This window comes from Pogoniulus pusillus, chromosome 19 (assembly GCF_015220805.1).
Source record: "Pogoniulus pusillus isolate bPogPus1 chromosome 19, bPogPus1.pri, whole genome shotgun sequence".
Taxonomy (NCBI): Eukaryota; Metazoa; Chordata; class Aves; order Piciformes; family Lybiidae; genus Pogoniulus; species Pogoniulus pusillus.
The window spans coordinates 888271-915168 of NC_087282.1; the positions used below are offsets into that span (position 1 = coordinate 888271).

The window sequence follows — 26898 nt, forward strand, 5'->3', positions numbered from 1 at the left end:
CAGTGAGACTGCACAAAAGGGAAGCTGAGCCTCCTGAGTCATTCGTACAACAAAACACAACGCACTGCAGCAAGGTGGTAAAAATACCAATGGTAAAGCTACCCCAGTGCAAAATAAGTACTGCACAGCTGCTTTCTCTGGATTGGTTTCCTTTTTAATCATAGCCAAACACTGTGTTCTACAACAAAACTACCTTCTGAACAGCAGATAACTAAGAGCATTCTGCTTAGCTCCCTACGCTGACTTCATAAGTCATTGATTTTGTCACTGGAAGGGTCCTAGAAAGGGCTGCAGTCCAGCCAGTGTTGAATTCAGGTCAGACTGCTTCAGGCTTTGGCCAGTTGGATCTACAAAATCTCCAAGGACAGAGATTTTACATTGTTCCTGGGCAATCTTCATGCTCTATGTGATACTGTGACAGTGCTGAATACACATTCCAGAAGTGACTGACTCATAAATGACTCCCATTGAAATTTAAGCATTGTTTTTAGTGATGGGTTGGGGTCTTCCCATCCTCACTTCTTAGTGGGTCAAAGACTCCTTTACTCTGTTCCACATCCATGTTTCAGAGTCATGCAGCAGTGCACAATGATCACCAAGAGAGAGCCGTCAGCGATTGCAGCTGGGTGACACCAACGCAATCATAGCACCAGTCGCCAGGATGAACAACAATCTGTATGCACACTTAATATGCAGACACCTTATAAATAGCTAATAAATGATTAAATGAAATTGCTGTTTTCATAATGAATTAGTGCAAGATCTGTTGTAAATGATGTTTGGAATATTTAAATGGTTTAGCACACTCCAGTTGCGAGTGCTCTGCGTCTGACTGCTAAAACACTGGCTCATCACTTCAGTGTTTCTACACAGTGTCATTACTGTATGTCAGGACTTATATGCATATACATATCTATATCTATCTTTTTTTTAAGTCAGTTGTAATTAGTAGAGCCAAGCAACAGACCAGTGCTTAGGGAAGAAAAAAGCAAATAACCCCAACCACCAATGGCTGCCCTTTTTGGGCAGAGTAGCACAGCAGAAATGAAGGCCTGATTTGCATCGCACTTGAATATAAACTGCAACAGCTGTTACATTTGATCAAGATGAAATTTCTTTACCCAGCTCTCATTCTGGGAAGCAAAATGTCATTTTTTGTAAGTCAGCTGTGAAGCTGAGCCTGGTTACATAACGTGTGCTCTTCCCAAGTATCCAGCATGCTCTATCTGCCCAAGAGAGCACTTGGATCATGTGCAAATTCATTTCTGAACCTCCACCAACTCTCCCACAATTTCCGGTGCCCACAGATTTCCAATGTGTTCAGTGCTACAGACCAGTGCTGCAAAACATTACAAGGGTAAAGCGAAAAATTTGGCTACTCCACGATCATTCCTTATCAGGCTGAGCATCCTTCCATACATGTTTGTGTGATTTAGCCTCCGAGCATTTTAAAACTTGCACTAGGCATTGCTTTTCTTATTCTATGCAAAGAGTGTTCCAGCAGAGGGTAATGAAAATGTGTTTTCCATATTCCATATTGAGTCTGTCAGGCCCTGCACAGAAGAGAAGATACAGCGTGCTCTGGAAGCATATGGCATTTGCTATCCAAACAAATAAATGGGGAGAAGGGAAACAACACCGGTCTCAGCAGCTGAGGTAGTACTTATGGCATCCTGACAAGTGACACTTTGCAGAACTGTACAAAAACTTCAAGTGCAGAAAAAGAGCAGAATAACTCTTGACATCATGCTAAGAATACTGTGCTCACGGAAAACCTGTGCCGCCATCAAAAGCTCTCGCTGGCAGCCCGAGCCAGCCCCTACACAAGGCAAGAGTTTATCCAAACACCAAGAGTAATTTCTGAGGAGGATTAATGCCCAGAGAGCAATGGTATCTCACCAGCTCCATGGCCCACCACATGCCTGCAGACACTGAGCTCTCTGCAGGGTGCCCTGACCCAGGGCAAATGTGCACTGTGGTACAGACACTATTTCACACACACGTTGTCATTGCTCTGGTTCCTCAACCCTTACTAGAGTAAAACAAGTTTGCTTAGAGTTGAGTTGAGGCTATGTATTTTATACCTGTTCTCCCCTTTCTAGTGTTGCCACGTTTTGCCTGAAAATAAGCTAGAAGTGTCCTGTTCTGCTACAACTTGCAGCATCTTGCTTCCCTCCAGCAAAGTTCCACACCAGTCAGAGCACACCATTTATCTTACAGTCCCCTTGCTCGAGGCGAGCTGACAAAAGTGAGAGACTGTTCAGTGAGCTGAGTATGGAAGGAACTGTGCAGTGTTACTCCTGCATTAGAAACAAGTCCCCTGTATCCGATGGCCCTGCACTCCCTTGGCACAAGCGGAGCTGAACGGGTGTCAGTTAGGGAACCTCTCCTGAAGCTCTCTAACAAGAGTTGGCATCCTATTAAACATCCCAGATGCCACAGAGACTAAAACTTTGATCCTAAGGCATGTTGTCACTGGGTAGGAGTTTTTGTAAACTTAAGCCTTTCAAGGGGAATTTTTACCAAAACAATTTTATTTATTTACAGCAAACCCACTGCAGCTGTGGTTCTTGTCAGCTCCACTGGACATGCACCCTACTTGGGGCAGGGTCTGGATAGTGCTCCTCACAAACACAAAGTGCTCTTCTCCCTCCCTCCTCCCCACCCACAATAAAATGAGCAAAAATTACTTAATGAGTGATCACCATCTCTGGACACAAAAGTTGAAGCAGTGAGGTTTGCCTGCTCTGTTCTCTTTTTCTTACTCTGACACATCAGAAACTCCTGGGAAGAGGATGTCAGGAGAATTTTTGGGTTCAAGTGGTACTATCACCAGTACTCCTGCTGTAGCACTGTTGTTGCCACTATTACATCTTCTTGGAACATTTCCACTTTTCATGTCAATCCATACCATGATTTTCTGCACCTCCAGTGAGAAAGCAGCAGCAGAACGACGTCGAGCTTCAGTTTGTAGCCAGTACACCCGAGTCTAATGCTTTAGTGTTGGTGCTTTCCTTTGGAAAGGAATGATCTCATTTCAATAACTAACTCTTCCTGGATCAGTGTCAAGTCAATTCTGATTGTTTCATGACAAAAATACTAATAAGGATTCATTTCCCATTCTTTTCCCAAAGTTGGCCACTTCACTGAGCAGAATACATCAGACAAAAATGGCAACAAAGCAACCTGGTCTAGGGGGAGGTGCCCCTGCCCATAGCAGGGGGCTGGAAATAGATGATCTTCAAGGTCCCTTCCAACCTAAACCATGTGATGAATCCAGGGTTTCTCCTAAGTCAGCACAGCTCAACAGACATCAGTCATGACGTACACATTTTTATTGCTGTAAAATGCTTCTACATGATGGATGTTTACCCTAGATACTGTAAATGTATTCTGCTATCTTAACACTGAATATTTTTTACTAGGAAAACAACAATCCATCCAAAATTACATGTTCCTTCCCATAAATGGTTCTGTAAGAAACAACAGTGGCAGGTTTCTTTGCCCCCCCCCCCCATCTCAGGGATCTATTTGTTAGACTTCTATCAGTAACATGCTGGTCAGTAAGATAAAAGAAAGGCATCAAGATCCCATCACATGCCATCCAGCTTTTAAATTTCACTCTTCACTAAGAGCTGTGCAAGAGAAGGAAAAAACCAAACAAGCAATGAAGAACATTCATATTAGAGTCCTCATCATGTCCTGAGAGCAGCGGGGTTTGGAGATAATGGCAACATGCAGCTATTTACAACTTGTTAACCTTAACACTGAGCTCTGAGAGCCAAACTGGCTGTGCACAAGCTGGCATCCTTCCTAAAGCCTTGCAAGCCTCCAAACAGAGACAGTCACAGGACTTGAAACCATCTCTTGTAACCTGTCTGTGTTTAGCAGCTGCTCTACCACCCAATGGCCCCTCCCCGGGAGCACAAGGGGAGACCTGTGGGCTGACATGAAAATCAGGTCAGCGAAGCAGCCCACCCAACACCGGCATCAGTACACAGCACCACGAGTTGCACTCGGCCCAGGGAGGGCTCAGCAGCCCCGGAGCAGAACGGTGACCGAGCCACTTCAGGGAGGGGAGAAACATGAGGAGAAGCAGGGTCAGAAGGAGCCCCAAATGTGAAGAGCTCTTCTCCTTTATAGTGTGTGATGCTCATGGTCTGGGCACACCTGCAGCCAGCTCAGCTCAGCTGTCCTGGCTGACTCCAAACTGCCAATGCCTGCAGCCCATGGCTGGCCTAGGACCCAGGCCCAGTAACACCAGAGCAGAACCCACTGCTTTCATAACAAGAAATGCTCCTTTTAGGGCCCATGTCTGTGGAAAAGAGTCAGCTGGGGACATGTGCAGAAAGGCAGCAGTGGGTAGCAGACCAAGGAAAAGCAGTAGAAGGCTTCCTCGGCGCCTCGGAGCGCGGCAGTCCACACGCAAACGGAGCTGGGAAGGTGGCACCACTGACACGTCAGACAGGCCCAACACAGGGAGCACCAGAAAACATGTCGGGAGGCCCTACCGACGCCACAGCAACTGCCCACTGCCACTGGGTCTCGCCCTCTACGGCTGGTGATACTCCGCTGCTAAGCCAGAGCAGCCTTGAAGGCCTCGTTCTTGTCCTGCCTTCCACACTGTCAGTCAGGCTGCCACAAATGCTGTGACAAAGCCTGCTCAGGACCGTTCTCAGAACACCAATTTATACATTTAAAGCAACCATTTTTAATTTAGAATCCCTGGCTCACAGATGTCAGGGGCTGGAAGGGACCCAAAGGGACCATCCAGTCCAACCCCCTGCCACAGCAGGGCCATACAATCCAGCTCAGGGCACACAGGAACACATCCAGACAGGCCTGGAAAGGCTCCAGAGAAGGAGACTCCACAGCCTCTCTGGGCAGCCTGTGCCAGGGCTCTGGGACCCTTCCAGGAAAGAAGTCCCCCTTGTGCTGAGCTGGAACCTCCTGTGCTGCAGCTTCCATCCACTGCTGCTTGTCCTATCCCAGGGAGCAGTGAGCAGAGCCTGTCCCCCGCTCCTGACCCCCAGCCCTCAGGTATTGATAAGCATTGATTAAATCCCCTCTCAGTCTTCTCTTCTCAAGACTAAGCAGCCCCAGGTCCCTCAGCCTCTCCTCACCAGGCAGTGCTCCAGTCCCCTCAGCATCCTCATAGCCCTCCACTGGCCCCTGTCCCTCTTCAACTGGGGAGCCCAAAACTGAACCCAGTAATCATTCACCTGCAGCTTTTGTCTCTTAGCAGTATATTCAGAATGATTCCTTTCACTGCATCTGTAATACTCCAGCTGACGAAACCCCAGGACCAAGCAAATTGTTTGATCACAGCTGAGGAGTTCCTGACTCGCTCGCTGCTGGGGGGCCAAGCCTGGGTGAGCAGGGGAGGGACTGAGGTGGCTGTGGAAAGGCAAACCTTTCAGCAGGCCACTGCGGTCCCTCCGTGATTTACCAAAAAAGCAGCTTGCCAGAGGACTGAGCTGGGGTGGGGTTGCACTTATTTATTTCACCTACAGATCCTTTGTTAATTATTTCCAATGCAGTTTAGAAACTCAGATTTTCAACATAAGGCCCCCCAAGATGATTTACTACGCAGTAAGTGTTTTTTCCTTCCACTCTACTGCTTTTTCCAATCTAGAAAGGAAAGAAATACTAGGCTCAAGCTTCTCCCCTTCAAATTCAGATCAATGCTGTCTTACCCACAAAATTCTCCAAACAAAACAGCAAAACTACTGTTCATCCTGCAAGCAGACCTGCTTTTAATCTTACTTTGGGTTTCATTACCTAATGCAGCAGTACAGAGCATTTAGAGAGAAATAGCTTTTTGGTTTGCAAACCATCTTCAGGGTCTCTGTTTCACAAGAAATGCAGAGATAACTCACATTCATCTTCTCTTTAATGACTACTCCCAGCAGAATGTTTACAGCTTTTTTAACCTAGAAATCTGACGAATCTCTCAAGAGATTCATTAAAAGTTTGAAGAGCATTTTCTCCTCGTACAACAAACAATACCCTGGCAATACCTGCTAATAACGAACACATTCCGGGGGCAACTGAAAATCTGCCATTCCCCTGCGCTAGCACAGCCCAGACGTGGCTGCGCTGGCAACTCTGCGCTGAAATTACACTGTCTCGCCAGGGTGTGGTCGCAGGGAGACAGCTCTGGAGCTTTCCCGGCGATTCCAGTAAGGCAAGGAGCAGCAGAACTATCTCTGTCCTGAGTTTGTGCTATCACCTTGCATTTGTGCGCCGTATGTTGTTGCAGTCGCACCCGCACACAGACTGGAAATCACCTCTGCAGAGACCTGTGCTTTACTCACCACGTTCCACACGAAGTTCCTAACACGGACACTTGCCGCTCCTTGTTACCTACAACCTGGATTAACACTGGAATAGCATCAGCAGCTCACTTCCTAGCCAAAGCTGACCAGGTATGGCTCCGTGTCCTATCCCTGAGCATCAGCCACGGAGTAGCTCTGGCTGATTTATCCCTAGTTCACACTGGCTCATCATGGCATTTCCTTCATTAAGATTAGTCTCACCAAACAGCCCAGCCATGAATTCAAGATGGAAAAGAAAAAATGCTCCCAGTCACTGGCAAAAATAGAAATCTAAATGATTAAGAGGAACTTTAAAGCAGTTCATGCCCTCCTCCACACAGTGAAAAGAAAGGGAATAACTTATTTTCTGCTGAGATGACTAACTATATTGGCATTTTTATGCTCAGCTCCATCAGGGTTGATCATCTCAAAGCAAGCCTAAGCCCCGAGTCTACAAGATGTGCTACCAAGCATACAGGGCTTATTACCCTTTTACTAAGGACTACTCCACATACAGAACTCTACTACATACATCAGCAGTTTAATATCAAGTTTCCGAGTGACAGAAAGACAGTCCCTAAGCAGAGTATCTCCTGGAACTCAGGGAGACTTTGGTTAGCTTCTTGGCCTACCAAAGATTTCCCTGTACACCATCTGCTCTTTTCATTTAGTTAAAATCCACATCTGCAGGCTTCTGAAAATATCAGACTGAGAGCGTCTAATGGTACAAATGCAATACAGCCTTTTGTACACATTCATTAAGATAAATAATTAGAGTAAGAAGCTTTCTTCGATGTGATGTGAAAGAAACAGTCCATAGATGTGGAACAGCAGATCAGTGCAACCCCGCACTGGTGCCGCGGGCAGCCGCAGCTCTTCGTATGGCGACAGACACCTAACGACGACTGGGGCTGTCCCTCGCAGGCTCCTTCACAGAGCCCCCAGATCTGAGAAAGAAACCAGCTGCCGCCCACCCAGAAAGCATTTCACAGGTCACCGTCCCGAGCAGCTAGAGCCGATCCCAGAACCACATCCCTCACAGCTCTGTTTCAAAAGCAGAGGACGAGATCTGCCCTGCCTGTGGCTCACAGCATGATGGATGGCATCCTTAATCTGTTCTTATGGATCACAAATAGGCTGTTAAAGACAAGAATTCCCCTGCTGATCAGACTAAGAAATACCTGGCCATATCTAACTTCTGTGAGGCTCACCAACAGGTATGCTCCTACCACAGGAATTTACTGCTGCAGTTTCCAAGAGTATTTGGAAATGTCACAGAGGTACCCTACATTTTATCTGCTTCCCTCACCAGGCCTATCTGTCAGTGTCACATATTTATTATATCTACATAACCGCACACACAGCAGTTAGAGGGATGTCCTGACCAAGTTATCACCTGAATTACTGAAGCATCCCAAGTCTTTCAGAAAGTAGTTTCTGTCAGTGATTAATATCTGCACCAAGCACTGTATCACAGTTCAGCAGATCAGCAAAGCAATGGCTTTTGCTTCGGCAATGACTAAAGCAAGACAGAGACCCAATGCTTGCAAGCAATTCAGTTTTCAGAATTCAGTTAATCCTGCAATAGCCACCCCACACCACCTGCCAGCCTCAGCCAAATTACTTACCCTAAACCTTTTTCTAATGATTTCTTGCAAGCTTTTTTAGTGTTTATAATGCAATAAAACCTACAAGTACTGTGCCTGCCAGAAGAGATTGGGTGTAAGGGATGGAGAGCGTACACTGTTTTGCAGACTGATGCTGCACTGTTTCTGATTCAGACGTTATTTTCTAAACACTCATTTTTGTAAAGTGCAGGACAACAGAAACACAAACATTGACATTAAGAAGGCTCATAAGAAATTACACTTGGAGGAAGCCACATTAAGTTTTCAGCAAACCTAACAGGAAAATATTCTGAGTTTTTATACTCTCCCATTGACATTCAACAATAATCAAACCCTGACACCTACTTGAATCAAGCGAGGTGAAAAACTAGCCAAAGGAAGCAGCTACTGCACAAACTCTATCACCCAGGGCACGAAGCTGCACAGCCCCAAATGGCAATCATATTTTGTTATTTAAGGGGTTTTGGTAATTTAAAATGTGCTACAGAGTTAGAAACTCCTTCCTGAGCATGAGTGCATAACACAAGCCAGTCAAGAAGACACTTGTCCTGTCACAACAAATTCACTGCCATAGTTAACATTTTCTCCAACTCAACGGACAACACAATGGACTTAGCTTTGGTCCCCATTCTGAAAGGAATAAAACACCATAAATTCAGGCCAATTTCAGTCAGTTCTTTTCCTTTACATTAAACACTTCCTTCAGTGCTTTAACTTCTCTGTTTTTGTCTCAGTTTGACTGGATTCTAAAGCTCAGATAAACAGAAAGTCAACAGGACCTCCTTTTCTGCCTGGAATTCATGCTCAGTGTGACTCTTAAAACACAGCCAGGTCTTTTTGCAGTGTTAACTCAGTAACAGTTAGCTGTACAGGCTGGTTGATGCTTAACTGCATCTGTCTGGTGAGCCAAAAACTACAGGACATCACCTAAGAAGTAACAGACCTCAAACTCAACCCACACCATGACACCTGCACAGCCTTGCTGTTACTGACCTCTGTTGCAGCTTTTCTAACTCAGCTCCTCCTCTCTACTTAAGTATTTTAAATCTGTTTGAATAAAATAAAGCTGATAAAAATGACATCCTCACTCCTTTCAAAGGTTTGATTTATGCAGCTGTGGTGAAGATGGTGAGTTTTGAGCTACATTTCATAGCTTGCTTTAGGTTTCTGATGGAATGAATATCCTTGAGTCTCACCATATTTTGAACACTGGCTGTGAACCAATGCCCTTAATACTCAAAAAGAGGTCAGAAAACCTGGACAAGGTGCAAGCAGTTACACCCAGAATACAGCAGTCCTTTTGAAAATATTTGTCCTGCCTCAGTTCCATGGCACAAATTATTAGTTTAGTGCTTTTCAACTTCTATTAACAAAATTGATTCAAAGCCACATTGTTTACAAAGAACTGAAAGGAGTGCAAGCTCTCTCTCACTGAAGAGGAAGGTGATTTCTTTGTTACTTTATATTTCTTCCCTTTCTGTGGCAAAAAGAAGGCAGGGGTTGTTAACAAGTTTTCCTCGCCACGTTACAATGGCACTTCTATTTCCATTAGAAATTCTCCTTCCACTCTATAGTATTATGCTCTAATAAACAGACAAATTTGGAAAGTGAGAAGCTGTGGGCACCACGTAAATCCAATTTGCTTTGGGAGAAGAAAGCAGGACATTTTAAGTGGTTCATTCAAAACATTCTAAAGCAACAGAGGTATCACCCAAACTCTTCAGAGAGTCTCTGGCTTAGCATCCAGAGTAGCTCTTCTTTTCACACAGAATAAAAAAGCTTCAGATGGTTCACCAGTGCTCATGGCTCACAACTGTCGTACAACCACAGCCAGATGCTCCTGGTGCCTGTCCACCAGAAGGCGACCAACACTTGACACAACCTCACCTCCTCCCCAGTGGAGGAAGCAGCTTCTGCCCTCACACACTAGTGCCACGTTTCCTTAACGCAGGCTGTTGGTCTCAGCCACTTTTTTGGAAGTGGTTAATTTTTCTGATATGCCAAAAGTCTTCCCCCCTCCCTTTGCAGCTTCAAACACCTTAAGCTAATATTCTGTGAATTCATCTCAAACACACTTTATCTTACATGTTAGCATCACCTGAGAGAAGCTCTTGAAAAGTTTTCTTTGTGGAAAAAGCTAAGCTGTGAAAGATATAATGTACCTGATATTTGACTGCACATATTGCCAATAAATATAACTGATGGCCCACAACTCTGTAGCCTTTTGAAGAGGTATTTTAAAGAGGTTTTTGGTTAAGAAAGCATGGATTATGGTGTTCTCCTAGATGTATTGCCTTTTTAAAGAACTCAGGTATGAAAAAGAGGGAGCAGGGGAGAAATATGGGAACACAAAAGAGGCTATGATGGTTCCATTTTCTGGCCACCTTCATTGCAGACTGATGATATACAATTACAGTAGGGTCCTTTGCCAGTATCTAAAGGACCCTTCCATAACTTCCATCCTCAGATTAAGTAATGCCACAAATAATTACACATGCACACATATCTTATTTCCTTCCTCAGCTTTATGGTGGAAACAAGGGAGACAGAGCAGTAATGTGTGGCAGGGTGAGGGTGATGGTTTTACACTAGAAGGGGAGATTTAGAATGCTAGAAGGAAGAAATCTGTAAAGAGGGTGGTGAGACACAGGTCCAGGTTGCCCAGAATGGTGACAGATGTCCCATCCCTGGAACCATCCCAGGTTAGGCCATTTGGGACTGAGCAACTTGATCTAATGGAAGATATCTCTGTTCATTGCAGTGAGGTTGGACTAGATGACCCTTAAAAAGGTCCCTTCCAACTCAGACCATTGTGAGATTAATGCCTGCTACTTCAGCTGCTGTTTGGTCAGAGGAAGAGGACATCCTCAGTTATCTTAGCAAACTCTAACAAACAAACTAGGACCATGAAATCCTTTGTTTATGTCTGGTTTTCTTGAATAAATTGTAAGACTACAGCTCTTGACCATGAAATGGAAAAAGAATTCTCTGGTAATTAGACATGAACACAGCCTTGTCTGACAAGCACTTCACTGATCTCCTGGAGCAGAGTCCTGATGACGGGAAGCTCTCATGAAACCCCTAGCTGGGATCCCTTCACTCTGGTAAAGTCTCACATATGAGTAAGGCAGGGAAATTAAAATAAAGTTAACTTTCTGCATTTCCTTCCCAGTTTTCATCTCTGAAATTATTACTGTGTCCTCTTGTTTTCTAGACCTTAACTTCCAATGCATTGCCACACACACTGTCCAAGGGTCAATGAAATGACTGACAAAGTAAAGCCAAGACTCCATTTAATAATAGCTGTAGTTTCATGCCTTGTATCTTGCATGTATTTATGCATTTCTGGCAGCAGCTGTAATCTGAACAAGCTACCACAGTGAGGTCCAAAGTTATCTGAGTTCAGCTACAGATATCCACATTGCAGCTCCTATGAAGTCACCATTTAATGATGGTTCAAGACACAGCAGAGTTCCTCTGCACTTTTCTTCAGTGCACACTCTGCAGCTATCTAACACACACGAGTCAAGCCCATGCTTTCCATCACAAACATCACACAGCTCCAAAGGAAATGTCTTTCCAATTAGTGACTCCAACCTGCGGCATGCCACAATGCTTCCTACCGAAGCTGTGCTCCATTCCAGGCAGAAAACGACCACCAAAATCCATGACCCAGGTGACCCCGGGCCTGTTAGGACAGTTTCATACATGTGTGTCGAAAGACAGGAACAGACATATTTTTTTTATCACAAAACCTGCATAAATGACTAAACATAGGCCTAAACTGTGGCTTCCATTAGCAGAGATAAAATTCTGCTCCTCCCCAGAGTCAGGAAATTTCCTTTCTCAAGAGGAGCATCAAATAATACAACCTGCAACTCAGTTACAGCCTAAAGACAGGTGTTTGGAGTTTTGATAGACTCACACACAGAATCACAGAGCAATGTGGGTTGGAAGGGACCTCCAAAGCTCATCCAGTCAGCAGGGACATCCTCCACTAGAGCAGGTTGCCCAGAACCTTGCCAAGCCTCACCCTGAATACCTCCAAGGATGGGACCTCAACCACCTCCCTGGCCAGCCTATTCCAGTGCTCCACCACCCTCAAGGTAAAGAACTTCTGCCTTATGTCCAACCTAAATCTTCTCTCATTTCAAGCCATTGCCTTCGTCCTGCCCCTGCAGGCCTTCGCAAACGGTCCCTCTGCAGCCCTCCTGTAGCCCCCTTCAGATACCAGCAGGATGCTGTAAGGTCTCCCTGGAGCCTTCTCTTCTCCAGACTGAACATCCCCAGCTCCCTCAGCCTGTCCTCACAGCAGAGCTGCTCCAGCCCCTAATCACCTTCATGGCCCCCTTCCTCTGGGCCCACTCCATCAGCTCTTGTGTTGTAACTGTTCCCTATGCTACATTTCCATGGAACCTGCAGTTCTGCTCCCCTCCCCAGACCTGTCACTTTCCCTTTGGTGGGCACACCTGTGTCATGTGTGCCAGGGACTAAATCTGGAAACAGGACTGTGCGGCTTTCATGTGGCCACATGTATGGTCACAGGTCCAGGAGATGAGATTTCCACACATACACATTTATTTATTTAAGGAAATAGAGGAGCAGCAGCAGAGATGGTCTAAGTAGTTGGCTGCATGAAATATGCTGTGCCTAAAGCATTCCAAACTTCTACTTGGGTTTTCTTGCCTTTAGCACGTATTTACTGCTACTTCAGTAGGCAGCATAAAGCGCACATAAGTACTAATTAAATTCTTACAAAAGTAATAAAACTGTGTCCTTAAGGATCTCAAGATAAACACTAACATACAAACAGACTACATCACCAGTGACATCTTATTTCTAGACTTCTTTTTTTTGAGGAAGAAAATCATCCCCAGAACGACCGTCTCAGATCCAAGTACTACACCACACGAGATGCTCCCCTGGCAGGAAAGCGAAGCAGGAAAAGTCTCTTAGCACAGGAAACTGCCATACTAAACCCCAGAGTGGATGGGTTTCAAATACAGTGTGCCACCTCTCTCTGTAATTTCACTGCTGAATTTGAAAGTCTCCAACTATTCAAATATCCATTTGTCTCCCCAAGCACATATTTGGCTCTCTGCTGATCAGGTGATGCAGGGTCCCTTGAAATGACACAATCCTGGCAGAGTCTACCACATCATAAATGAAGGAAACAACAGCCACTGAAGAAGAACTTGCCTGCAGTCAGTAAAGCACTTGCTGTCTAACAGCCTAGGCTCTGCCATGCTTGCAAGCACCACTCCTCCACAGCTCTGCCTTCTGTACCACAGCAGCATGCCGAAGTCCTAAAGGAGAGGCAGAAGTATGCCTGTTGTGCCATGCAAGCAGCAGTCATCTGAAGGCCCTGTGCCAGTAGGAATTCTTTTGCACACTAACGAAGCTCTGGCTTGGGCCATGTTGAATCACAAAGACTAAGTCTTACCGAATCTATGGAAAACATTTATCCTCTAAATGTATCTGAATAAAGTCATTTTCAACAGGGTATGTACTAAAGGCAGTAACAAAAGCCTTCGAAAGAAAAGAACATTTAATTATGACACAGTTACAGAAGCCCTTTTACTTACGCTCAAGCTCCTATGATTTGATTGTATCTCCTGCCTGAATTCCAGAGGCCTTCTCAGTTGCATTTTAATGCTTACATTCGCTCTCTGTGCACCTCTGTGACCGCTCCGGAGCCAGCGAGGCTGGTCTGGCAGAGCTCTTTTTCACTCGGACGGGAACTCTTACTGTTTCTTGCTTGGAAAGACAGGTTTCTCCTAAATACTTTTTTGAAAATTACAAAGTATCTCTGCCTTTCTATTCACCTGCTAGAGGTGGCAAATACCGTTATTATCACTCAGGATGTAATTTCCACTAATCTCACTCTTAATCACAATGCAACACCTCAAAGACAAACAGAAGCACAGATTAAGCTCCTCTTTGGATGATGCCTGCAATGTGTAAAAGCTGTACAAGTTTCCATGCTTCCTGACAAGTCACTCGACTAATTCTGAGACCATAACTGAAAAAAACTGTTTGAAAACCATTTCCTTCCTTTACCACTGGATAATGAGAATGGGAGACTCCTCACACATCTTAAGGGATAATCAAATTCTCATTTCCACCTGACATTTCCTGCTTCCCATTATTTGCCTACATATTCAGAGGGAGCATGAATGTTTGGAAGACCCAGGAAAGCCATGGTCGCCACTGCTCCTCTGCCCTGCAGACAGACAGCTGTCTCTCAGCGATCTCATGGCAGAAAGAGGCACTTGGCACCAAAGACGATTAATCTCCCCTAGGAAATCTTATGTCAGTTGCAACGCTTCACACAGCACTCGTTTATTTCATTCAATCCAAAACAGTTGGAACACAGCAAACTTGTGTCTGGGATGAGCTGCGTGAACATAGCTGCTGTATGGTATATGCAGCCACGGCTAGAAACAGGTGTATTTCTAATTCTAGTGCTTTCACTTCTAACATGAAATCTGCACAGAGCGGCTCTATGCAATCCCACACCTTGTCTGCGCTGTTGGAAGATGGCTGAGACAGGCAGGTGGCAAAGACCTTGGGATGCTTTAGAAGAAAGGGTTCTGTTCAAGTGCCTGCTGACCACCAGTCCCACTGCCTGTCCCTTATGGCAACCATGGTTGCCACGTTGGCTGTTCTTGGGCGAGCTATCCGGCAAGCATGCTTTAGCAGCAGCACCCCCTAAATGCTTTGAACACCTGTGTCAGACCCTCAAGAGTGCTCAAAATGTCAAAGGTTGGGATTCTTAAAGGATAACTTCACTGGAGAAGATATAAGGGGTAGGGTTTTGTTGTTCTCAGAAGAATTAAGTGAGGTAATGCCAAAGGCATCAGTTCCAGTGTAATCTGAAATGGAACCACTGAACTGGCCAAGTCCTGCTCTTTAAGAAAAGCCTTCCTTTCTCTTTGACACTCACAGGCCCCCTCAAAATCCAGGCAGAATCCCTCACCTGGATCCACAAGGGGCTTTCCAAAGCAGAAAGGATTTTTTTTTCAGGCAGGTGTTGCACTCTGCTAAGCTTTCCATAAATCCAAGTCAACACTGCTCTGTTAGCAAATACCAATTGTTATCACCCTTCATCTCTGCCTTTACTATATGCATGTGTTTAACTTCAGCTGGGAGCCCATCTTTAAAACTGGCTGCTAAATTGCTAAGCAAATGGGTGTTTTAATGCAAAGACTGACATGTTCTTAACTGTGGGAGCGTGAATGGCTCCACTGTAGGATTACTCAAGCCCATGTAGAATACAAATGCAACACAGGACCACAGGTTCAGATCTCTGATCTCCTTTTTTGCAGAGGCTGTGATGTATAAAGCCAATTCCAATGAGCAGACAGGACTACACTGAATATCAATTATCCTTTAACTATAGTAAGGCGCACAGTTGAAGAAATGCTGCAAGGATGAACAATGCAGCCATGAAGCAGAGTTCTCCTGTAGCAGAAATACAGACCAAGATCTGCATGGATAACCATGGTTTCAAAAGACAGTTTTTCCCTCAGCTGTTATTTGATAGAGAACAGAGCAAATCTGGAAGGTCTGTACATAGAGGAGCACGATTAAAGCACACTGCTTGCTCTCTCTGTAAAAAAGTGAGCTAGGAATACTTGTTTTGTTTTCCAGATGAAGCATCATTCCCCTAAGAAGCATAACAAATGATTTTAAAATGTGGAAACCAACAGACTCAACTGATTATGGCTCGAAATTTAAAGACATCTTTTCCAGATATCTCTTTAGAGGATGAAGCTTCTGCCTACTGGGCTAACACTAAGCTCCCTAGAGTCTAGCCATGAATATTCCAAACCCATCTCTTACAATTCACTAAAAGTCATCTTCTGCCAAAATAAAATGCATAAGAGGAATTCAGTATGCTTAGGCTGCCTTTCTTCATTTTATCTCAAGTAAGTGTTTCTGTCTCAACTTTTTGCCGAGAGAGGGTGAACTGTGGAGCTATTACCTCAGGTTTGCACAAGAGCCAAGTGGGAAAACAACTTCTGAGAACATCAGTCGTTCGGGTTGGGTTTCCTCTATAGAATGCTGTATTTGAGCACTCCTTTTGCTGTGGCAGATGAACACTGCTGAGCACTCGGACAGGAGTGTCTCTGCGCTTCCATCCCTTGCAGCGTTGGTGGGTGCGCGAAGCCACGCGCTCCCACTCGGAGAGCTTTATTTGTGTGCCAAGTTTGTTTGTGTCTGTGGGACTGTGAGCACATAAATAATTAAATAAATCACGTTTTTCCTCTCTTACCTCTTTTGACCTGTGTAACCTGGCAGATCAATGCTACCTCCACTGCTGACAAGCAAAAAGTTGAAATATGTCTTTGCCCTAATCTTTTTGTTCTCTTTCGGTTCTCTTTCAGTAAGTGCTCTTTGTAGCTCAGTCCTCTACACCAGAGTAAAATATAGCACAAAAATAATTCGAGGTGAATTGATAACATCTCCTGTCCTCAGCTCTGCTTTGGTTCAATAAACCTGAACATCTTCTCCCCTCCTTTGCCAATTGAGATAAGCAGCCACAATTACTCAGAAGGTATTTATCAACTCAAGCTCAGAAAGACAGGACCAGATGAGTCGACCATCTCTCTCAAGCTCACAGGTCCCTTCATTGTCTGAGAGGGGCAAATAAGTCCCTGTTTGCTTCTTAACATAAGCCTTGCAGCTACTTCATACAGGCAACTACACCAAGGCTGCAAAAGGAGAATAAGGCGAATAAGGAAGAAAGGAGATAAATCCCTTGCTTTCCAGATCGCCTACAAGGTGTTTGCTTGTAACCAGCAGGCTGTAGGCTTTGTGCCATTATGGCAAAAGTCACAAACGAGCCCTCCTTCCCTTCCCCAGACGATCCCATTCTCTCCTTGCCTTCCTGTATTCTCCTCTCTCCTTGCCTCTCTGTGGTCTCCATAGCTGAAACCAAGAATTCATTGGACATCACTGCAATGCCTCTAACCAATTCTAACTGTCTCCAGAGCTCGAGGAAATTAAAATATATTTCAGCTTGATCTGTTTTCATCCTACTTCAGTACTTCACATATACAGCAACTTCAAGCTTACAGACATCCCTTCATGGCTGAAGAAAATCCTTCAAACACAGAACTTCATTTACAATCCAGCATAGTTTTGCTTTCTCGTCTCTCCACAGCAGCAAGGCATTTTGATGCAATCCTCATTTAATGCAATCTCCATTACAGGATTATGATCACATCAGTAAGATGTTCCATATGCTTTTTTCCCCCCCATCTCTCTCCCTCTTTCATTAATACTAGACACTATATCCGCAAAAAAACCCACAAATCAAAAGGCTGATGGGATGCTCTAGGCAGGAAGAGGGGGGTATACATTCAACAAAATGCAGCAGCCAATGCAAACTGCCCGTCAGAGGCTGAGACCGTAGATCTCCTCATTCCTGAGCTGTGGGAGTTAGCTCAGTGTCCGTGCCGTGAGCACAGACCATAAACGTGCTCTTATCAGACTAAAAATAAATACGTCTCTTGCAGTCACCAGGGAGCTCCATGCACTTTTCACAGGAGCAGACTTTCATTTCACTCGATCAGTTTGAGCCCGTCAATACTGTTCCGGGTGAACTGCTGATGCTCTGCTGAAAAGGGGGATGCTGGACAAAAGACACCGTGCAAAAGGATAGAAAAAAAAAATTCCCCTTTTCCCTCTTACCTTCAGTGTCTTCTGTGCACACGATGTCAATCTACATGGGCTCCTCCGCGCATCGTCAAGGCGTTAAGAGTAGTGAAGGCTGCCCCACTGCATGGAAGTTCGCCCGCTCTGCAACAGCAAATCCTTCATCCGAAAAACAAGCTGCTTCTTCCCATGCAGTGCGCCGAGCACGGTTCTTAGGCGACTTCCACATAGGCAACGAAAATCGTGAAAGAAAGGGGGATTTTAAAAAAAAAAAGGTATCCTAACTTTTAGGTAAGCCCGAGTTTGCTTTATTTCTGTTGGGTTACCGAATTACTGCCTTTTGCAGCTGAAAAATGATGCAAAGGCGATCGCGCCCTGAAGACCCGCAGCAGCCCACTCAGGTCCTGCCGCGTAAGCGAAGTTGCGCGGAGAGAGACGGCTCTCGGCGCCGCTCGGCCGCGCAGCCCCGCGGACCTCCCCGCGCCGGGCGGCTGAGGGGAGCCGAGCGCAGCGCGGATCCCCGCGCGGAGAAGCCGTCGCCTCTTCTGCTCGGTCGCCTCCCGGCGGGGCCGGCTGCTGGCCCGGACGAGTGCTGCCTGGGAAGCTCGGGATGCGCTGTCGGCGGCGCCCCGGAGCCCGCGCTTGTCCCGGCGGCGGCGGCAGCGGCGGCAGCAGCGGCTCCGGCTGGGCTCTGCCGCGGCCGCCCGCGCCCCGCTCTGGCGCTGCCAGCCGGCCCTCCCCGCGGCTGACATCACCGCCAGGAGGAGGGGCGACACCGGGGATGCGAATAGCCGAGCCGAAGGGGGGTTCCCCCTCCCGGAGCCGCCCTGCCTGTGCCTCGCGGAGAATCCCCCGACAGCGGCGGCGTGGCTGCTCTGCCGCCTCGCGTGGGAGGGCGGCCCCAGTCCCCGCTGGCGCCCCCCGTGGCCCCGCAGTCACGGGCCCGGCGGTGCTGCCCGGCGGACGTCTCCGCGTGCCCCGCCCGGGGCCGGAGAGGACCGGCCTCTCGTGCCCCGGACGCGGGTCCGCAGCGGGTCGCAGCGCTCACAGCTCGGGGTGGCCGAACAGCCCTGTGCTGGAGGCTCGCCCCTGCCTCCCTCCGCCCGGGTTCCCTGCGCCGCGTCGCCTGCATAGGCGGAGAGAAGCGGGGGATGAGCGAGCCCACCTCCCGGCGCCTTCGCACGGCCCCGGCTGCAGGAGCGCCCGTGCCCTCGGAGTCTCTTCGAGGCACTCGCCGCTCCCGGCTCTGCCACCCGGCGCCCCGCTGCGGGGCCGCGACCTCGGCAGTGAGGCAGATGCCTCCGCGGCGGAGCCCGAGGAGGGGAGGCAGAAGCTGCAAGCTGCCAGTGGCCCCGGCTCCCGCTCCGGAGCAGTCGCGGCACCACGGCTCCGCGGGGGCGGCGGGCAACGGCGCTGCGAAGGAATACGCTTCTCGGGCTCGGCGCCAGGGACGAGGAGCCGGGGGCCGAGCCAAGCCTGCCTCGGCGTGAGGTGCTGGGCGCTAGCGGAGGCAGTGCCGAGCCGCGGAGGACAGGGGCGTCCCGCGCGCTTCGACGGTTGCTGCTCGCGGCCGGGTGTCGGTGAGGCCGCGAGACCCGAGCCCCGCGCGAGCGCCGGGCCAAGTCGCGGGGCCGCGCCGCAACCTGAGGCGGGTACCGGCTGAGACTGGGGCACGCAGGTGGCAGAGCAGCGGGTGGCCGAGGGACGGAGCCCGCTCGGCCGTCGGGCTGGAGCGTCCCTCCCGCGCCTGGCCGGGCGGTGGGAGCCCGCGCGGGGGGCGTGTGGGGGGCCCCGCGGAGCCAGGCCTGTGCCCCCTCAGCTGTGTGTGCAGATCAGGGAGCGCAGAGTGCGGCCGTGGCGGCGACCTCCGCCGCTTGTGGCCTGCGTGGAAGTACCGCTTCAGGAGCAGTTGGTTTGCGGTGTTGATTGTAGTAATTTGAGATCTGGCGTTATTGGCAGTACTTTGCCAGTGCCTGCAGTAGGCCCTTGTCAGTGCACACAAGCATTATTCGTAAATAACTCAGCGTTTCCCTGTATTTTGCTGCTGGGTGAGGAGACAGTGTGAAACTCTGCTGATGAAGAGGAATTGCACGTACCCGGGCGGTACACATTGCTGCAGTCTTCAAAAGCCGTGTGGCAGCGTGTGTGGAAGCCTTGGTTTGCCTTCTTCACTGCAGCCAGATGTAGGTGATCTCTCACTTTTATTGCTAAATATAGTTCAGAGGCTAGAGTTTCTCAGAAATAAAGGTGTGCAAGAGAGAGGATGAGAGAGGCCTAAAAAAACCTGCTAAAAATCTCCGGTCCTTCAGGGAACTGCGTCCCTCTTATCTGCTAACTGCTGTATTCAGTGCGAAGCTCTGAACGGATGAACAATTGCCTGGCCATTAACCATGCTAAAATACTCCAGAAAAGATGTGGTTCCTTTCCTTCTAGGTTTTGTCTCCCTGCCCAGTGTCAGCCGCCTGACTGACCACACGCCCCTTGTATTTTACTACCTTGGGTGCTAAATTCTGTGACTTTACGACAGTTGACTTCACTATTTTCGTCCCATATGCGCACGGAGGGCAGAGGCACCTCGTTGCCTACAAACACAACACGGCCTGCCGGTCAGAGTTGTGTCCCAGCTGCCGCACAGCAGGACGCTGAGAGTATTGCCCACCAGTCTGTTAAACGTACTTACCTGTTTCTGAAAAGCTTGGAGTATCGCGTCAGGTGAAACCCATAGAGGCGACAAAAGGACAGCAAATGAAAGCAGTGTTGCGTGTGGGTGCTTGGCTTGCAGCACGCTGAAGGCACACTGATCGGGACCTGATGTCAGCCCCGTAATACCTGCTCCACTCAGCTGCCATTATGAGGGATTTCTCAAAGAGCCAAGCCCATGAAGGGCATCTCCTAGTGGAACTGCATTTTACCTCGCAGGAGAGGCAAGTAATGGAGGTGTGTCTGTGTATTGTTTGAGCACTGCCAGGTTCCTGTCCTACTTGCTTCACATTAAATTACCACTTGAAAGACTGAGGTTTGGCTATTACTGGGCCCATGAATGCCCCCACGGTGGCTTGCCTTGTGCAAGAGCAATCAACTGCTACAGCATCACCTAGTCCAGAAAGCAGTGTTCTGGTGGATGAGCCATCCTGCTTTTCAGAGTGATGTCTAAGGATGTGCTGAAAGAGATCTGGCACTTCAGCCTCAGCTGTGTTTGACAAACCCAGACAGAAGGTCAAGCTGAGTGAAATTGTTCTATTTTGTGTAAAAAGTTACAAGGTGGAAGGAGTAGATAGCCTGTTGACTCCATACTGGAGGTAGGCTGGTACCCCTACTACTACACTCTGCAAGGGGAAAGCCTGTTAAAGACCAAATCAATCTTGAGAATGAAGAACCAAAGGCAGAGCAAGAGTCAGTGTGCCCACGCAGCACACACGTAGCTTTGCTGTCAGCACCAGTGTTGTGTGCCCAGCGCTGGGCTGCTGCCCTTGCTGCAGATCAAGGGCCACATCCTGAAAGCGTTTGTTACTCTAAGCACATGGAGAGGCCCCACAGGAACTATTCACATGTGAAAAGAGCTAGGACCAGAGCCAAAGTTGTGCACAGTCTGAAGGTCAAGCTTGCTTCCTCTCTAAACCCTGCACTCCACTGCAAACCACTCAGAAATTTGTTTCCATCTAGAACCTTCTGTCAGTTCCTGGGGGTGCCATAGGGACTGCACCGACTGAGAGCAGTTTGTGCACCTAATTTTGGTGCTGCCTTGTGGAACAGGGGCTGTCCTTGCCTTTCCCGATGCATATAGTGTGCTTCCCCTTCCCACAGACCCTGACTTTTGTATAAATGTCTCCAAATGAAAGAAGAAAAGCCACGTGGAGTAATACAGCTGCTGGCTGTACAGTCGGAGCAGGATAACCTGCTCATAAAATGGTGCTGCCTGCAGGACACATTCACAGCATTTTTACAAAGGTCACATCAAATATACTGCTGGAGTAGCTTTACTTCGGTCACCCAGAGAAGTCATGGAGAGGCCACTGCAGATGACATTCTCAAAGAAAGATTGCTCTTCACTTTCATGTCTCTATGCAAGGAAATAAGAGACACGAGCCTGCCTTCCATACTGCAAATGGGGATATGTGGGGGCTGGTGCAGGGAACAAAAAGGACCTGCTTTCACCAGACTGACGGAGGAGGTTGGAGGTCTTTCTTAGCTGAAGGCCTCACATAGTTCTGCTTTGTTGCTTTTGGGTTTTTTCCCTGTCAGAGCAACAGAAAAACTGAGACAACAAATTGCAGCTACTCTGAACCGCATCTTTTACTAGGCCTGCGCCTTGGATGCAGTAAGATGTTTATTCTCCTTATGTGCACAGTTATTCTCCATGTAGTGTGGACTGCGCCTCAGACCCATAAGACCTTTATTCTCCATGTACTTGTGTTTCTCTTCCTTTCCCCACACCTCCATTTACAGGAAATGCAATGTAAATCCCAGTTGAGATGTCTGAGCGGCAGCACTGGTTTAACTCTTGATTCTTGGTAATGGCAATTCCCAAGTTTTACCTTTTCTTGCAACACTTACCTGCTTTGCACCATGCCTCACCAGTGGCAGCTGCTGCTCTGTCTGGGTTTCCTAACAGACACAAACTCTGGGTGCCTCCTTTGGCAGTGGTCTCTAATTCACAATGGCGAATCAGTGTTTCTAAATTATTTGTGAACACAAGGATTATTTTTTCTTAAGAAACTAACAGAGCTTCAGGGCAAATCACCTGAGGTGATACACAGCAGCGACTGGAAATGGCAAGGCATTACCCAGCCCCTACAGCCACAACTGCTACATGATTCTCTGGTACCTATCCCGCTCACTCCACGTTCATTGAGAACATGTGGGAGGCCTGGACTGCCTCATTTTTGAAGGGTCCCTGTGTTTTTGAAGGAGAGCCAGGCACCAGTGGTGTTTGTCATCTTGCAGAGCTATTGCCTGAGCAGTTACAGAACAGGGCTTTGGGAGCTGGTACCTGACAGTGGGAGGCAGAACAGACTCACTCTCTTATCTCGGCTGTCAGGTGACCATGTTTGTTAAATGAAATGAATTGCACATGAAACACATTCATTTTCACCCTGCACATTTTGAGAGTTGACACTCATGAACCTAGAGGTCACAGCTTTGGCATGGGGGTGTGAAGCAAGCCCTTAGGAATGCTCAAAGTGGAGCTTAGTGCACAAGCAGAAGTTTGTGGACCCAGTTCCCTGCCTGATGTGAATCAGGAGCTGCGCAGCTGATGCCTAACAATGACTTAAGATAAAAACGAGACCAAGTCCTTAATCTGGGAATTAATGAAATTACTTTTGTGTAGTAAATATTTGTCATCTGTCCTTGAGAACAGGAAATTATTTGAGTAATAAAGATCTGCAGCAACTATTCATTTGAATTAATTTTGTAGACCTAACAAGTGTTACGCTGTGCTGTTCTCTGCATCTTTAAGAGTGTTTGGGGATTTATGTCTTGCAAAACAGAAACAAACTAAGAAAGCTGAAATATATTGTGTCTTTTGCTGTACTTTACAGCACAGCTTGTGTTTAAGAAGCAGTCTAGACATGCAAAAATGTTAGAATAAACAATATTTTTTAAATTATTTTAAATTAGCTTGTACTGGAAAGCTATAAATTCAGTATGACACAGAGTAACAGGATTGCAGATCTATGCAAATATCAAAAAACAAAAGATAATAAAAGGCTATTCTGTTACCTGCTGTTATAAATACATCTCTCCTTCCAAATTAATGCAGTTACAAGTGATTTCCTACAAAGAACAAGAAAACACTTCCATAAACCTTCAGGACATTTTACTTTGTATGAGAAGTCATATACTCTTTTTTTTTCCCCACCTTCTCATTTTAGTGGCTTGCTTAACCCATTTTAACATATACACATTATGAAATACTATTTAATGTTCATTATAGAGTTTCAAATATTGCTTGGTCTTAAATAAATATTTTTTCTTTATTCTCCTTTCCGCTGAATCCTGTGTGCAATTAAAGAATAATCTGCTGGAGTCATGGCTGAGCTGCTGAATTTATGGCCACAACTATAGGAATGAGCTGTTTATTCTGGAGAGCAGTGATGGAAATGGTCATGCCAAGGTAAGCAATTTTTCTCCCTGTGGCTGTGTAGGGTAATAATAAAGCAGGTAGATCCCTACCCTGACAACTGCTCCTCTGGCCTATGGACAGAGAAACAATTCATGAAAAAACAACTACACATCAAGAGACAGTTCTAGGGGTGCTACCGAGACAAACGTTGCAGATAAAGTGAAGGTTTCAGCTGGACTTTGAGAAGGTGTCCTTGATTCAGCTTTTATCATATCAGCTATAAAACAGTTACTCATCCATAGGTGGTAACAAAGGTATTGAATGAAAGCCCCACCATCATCATGGGAGTTCTGTAAGATTGTAAATTAATGGTTCTCCAAGCAGAAAAGTGGCCACTCCTGTCTGACGGGTAGCAGGATTAGTGCAGTTCCTTCCTCTGCTCCCCCAGTTTGAATGCCTTTTTGCAGCATCTGTAGCTGGAGAACATCAGGGATGCAGTAAATCAGGCACTAACCTGCATCTTGCAGGACCCATCTTTCTTTTACACCAGGGTTCTCGCTTCAGCCTGACATTTGGCAAGTTTCTTATTAACTACGAGAGGAAGTACTTCAGTAATAGAAAAATCTTAAATACTGCTCAAATTATGTTTAAGTTGTTTCAGATGTTTCATATTCAAAAGGTAAGGCCTAGATTGCTTGGTATTGTCTTGCTGAGAGAGCAAAGACCTGATAAAGTACTTCATCAGATCTGGATTCCTTAAGCTATTAAGTATGTTGTATTTTGCAAAAGGGAAAAGCATTGCTCTTCTTTAGGCCTCCTTTCTGGCCTCATTTCCACAATGATGGTCTTGGTGGCCATACCATGCTGAGGAGAGCTTCTTTCAGAAAATCAGATTTCTAGAGTTTCCTCGAGGTGTGCACCTTCAGGAGACTGGGCCTCATCTCAGTCAAACTGAAATTCATGTTAAGCTGAGACTGCATCAGCCTGTGTCACTGTTGCTTTGGGGTTTTATTTTGCTGTCTGAAAAGAGCGTGGGATACCAGCACTGCCAGAGAAAACTCAGCAGGGAACGGCTCACAGAACATGTCTATGATGATGTGGTGCACCTGCAAACTGCGTGGTAGCACTTGTTAACAAGTAAAGCTTTTGCAGGAGAGTTTCCGCTACCCATCAGCTTGTGAGGGTGCAGAAAACTTCCAAAGACCCAAAACAGGCCAGCACTTTTTCAAGTGGTGCTTTGGAGAGTGCTACATTTCCATAGCCTGGACTCACTAGCTCTGCTTAACAGTAAGGTGCACAGCCCCTTTTGGAATTGGAAAGCATAGCAGCTGTATTGCTCCTCAAAAGATGTATTCCATGTTAGGTGGCAAGTGCCCAGTAGGTTCAGCAAGGCATGTCCAGACCATGACTAAGCAAAGTGTGACAATCATGATCACAAAAGAAGTTCAGTAACAGCAGCAGTATGAGATCAGCGTAGCAGAGTGGCCCTACTTTCAATTCAATATCCAGAGGCATTTAAAAGAGGAGACTCCTCCAATAAACAGATGTGCTTAGGACATTGGAGTCATTAGGAAAAATCTGTTAGTGAGACAGTGATTTGACAAATTCATTGAAAAAAAGGTTCCTGAAACTCCGGTTTCTCCAAGCAGAAGAAAGGTGCAAATCATGCTCCTTCGCTTTCTGAGGCTCCTCATGCTCTCTAGTCTTGGTATCTGAACTGCTCATCAGTATCAGTTGCCATAATAGGGCCTGAATAAGAAACAGATCAACTTGTGTTTATAGTCTCAAAGTCCTTTAACCTGACTTTGAAGCATTTACTCCCTTGTGTGCTGGAGATGGAGGAATTGCTTTGCAAAGCAGAGTTTCCAAGACAGAGCACTAACCTGCACCTGACAAAAAATGTAACTATGAGACATCTGCTGCAGGCTCAAAGTAATATTGGAGAATGGGTATGGACCCTTCTAGCTGTGTAATGCTGCCAGGTGCTTTGTAATTCCCATTCCAAAGATTGCTGCACCCCAGTGCTGAGGGAGGCTATTCAATTAAAAAATGCTTGGGATTGTTTTGGAAGAAAGAGTTATACAGCAATGCATGCCCCTGAGATATGGATTCCTTTTCTTCCATTTATATAACCCAGTGTTTGCTGTGAAGGTTTTCACAGGGTTATGCAACACACCAGACTGTCACAACAAGAACATGAAGGGGTTTGTTGACAAGAAAGCTAAGGCTACCATGTCAGCCTTACCTGAGCCTTGGTGCCCAACAGAGGGTATCGCGTTTGCTCATTTCAGTTTTGGCTGAAGTGTAACTCTAAATCTACATGCTGGAAAGGGATTTTTGTCTGGAACTGCATTTAGGTGTTTTTCTTTCATCAAAACTGCATCTATTGTTAATGCCTCACTGAACTGCCCATAATCATTACACCATTGTCAGATACCTGCATGCAGAGAATACCAGCCTGAGCCCCAAATCATTACTGGACTATAGCAAAGCACTTTTTTTCAATAGTAACTTCCTCTCACTCTGAGGATGCTTTGGTGATAAATGAACAAATTTTAAATACAGAAAACCAGGGTACCATTTTCTATGGATAGATATTCTGAGCTTGGTTTGCCTTTGGCAAACCTTGTTTGTAAAGAATTGGCTGAGGACAACTCCAAACCTCACCACAAGCATGACGTACGATTGTGGCAAAGAAAAACACTATAAAATGTTTCTTGTTGGCAAAGGTTATCTGTATGTGGAACAAACAGAATCCTTGCAGATAATAAAACTCAGGCTTTCAGGGTGCTTGTGAAAACTGAACACATGCTTGTAAAAGTTTATTGAGATAGGGTAAGATAGGTTGAGATATTGGCAACTGAATACTGTGTTCAGTTTTGGGCTCCCCAGATTAAGAGGCACAGGGATCTGCTGGAGAGGGTCCAGCAGAGGGCTACGAGGATGATTGGGGGACTGGAGGGCATGGCTTATGAGGAGAGGCTGAGGGACCTGGGGCTGCTTAGTCTGGAGAAGAGAAGACTGAGAGGGGATTTGATAAATGTTTATCAGTATCTGGAGGCCGCCAGGAAGGGGGGGGACAGGCTCTGCTCACTGCTCGCTGAGATAGGACAAGGAGCAGTGGGTGTACGTTGCAGCAAAAGAGGTTCTGCCTCAACACAAGGGGGGACTTCTTGACTGTAAGGGTCCCAGAGCACTGGAACAGGCTGCTCAGAGAGGTTGTGGA

The 26898-nt window shown here is 46.7% G+C and overlaps 1 protein-coding gene across 17 annotated transcripts in view; it reads right to left on the reverse strand.

The window, feature by feature from the left end:
* The window catches only part of PCDH11X (protocadherin 11 X-linked), a 450326-nt gene extending 432075 nt beyond the window's left edge, over positions 1–18251 (reverse strand). For all 17 annotated transcript variants that reach the window (XR_010305700.1, XR_010305701.1, XR_010305704.1 and 14 more), the window contains exon 1: positions 17645–18251. The gene's annotated coding sequence lies outside the window, so the exon portion shown is untranslated. The remainder of the gene's footprint in view (positions 1–17644) is intronic.
* Between the last annotated feature and the right edge of the window lie 8647 nt (positions 18252–26898).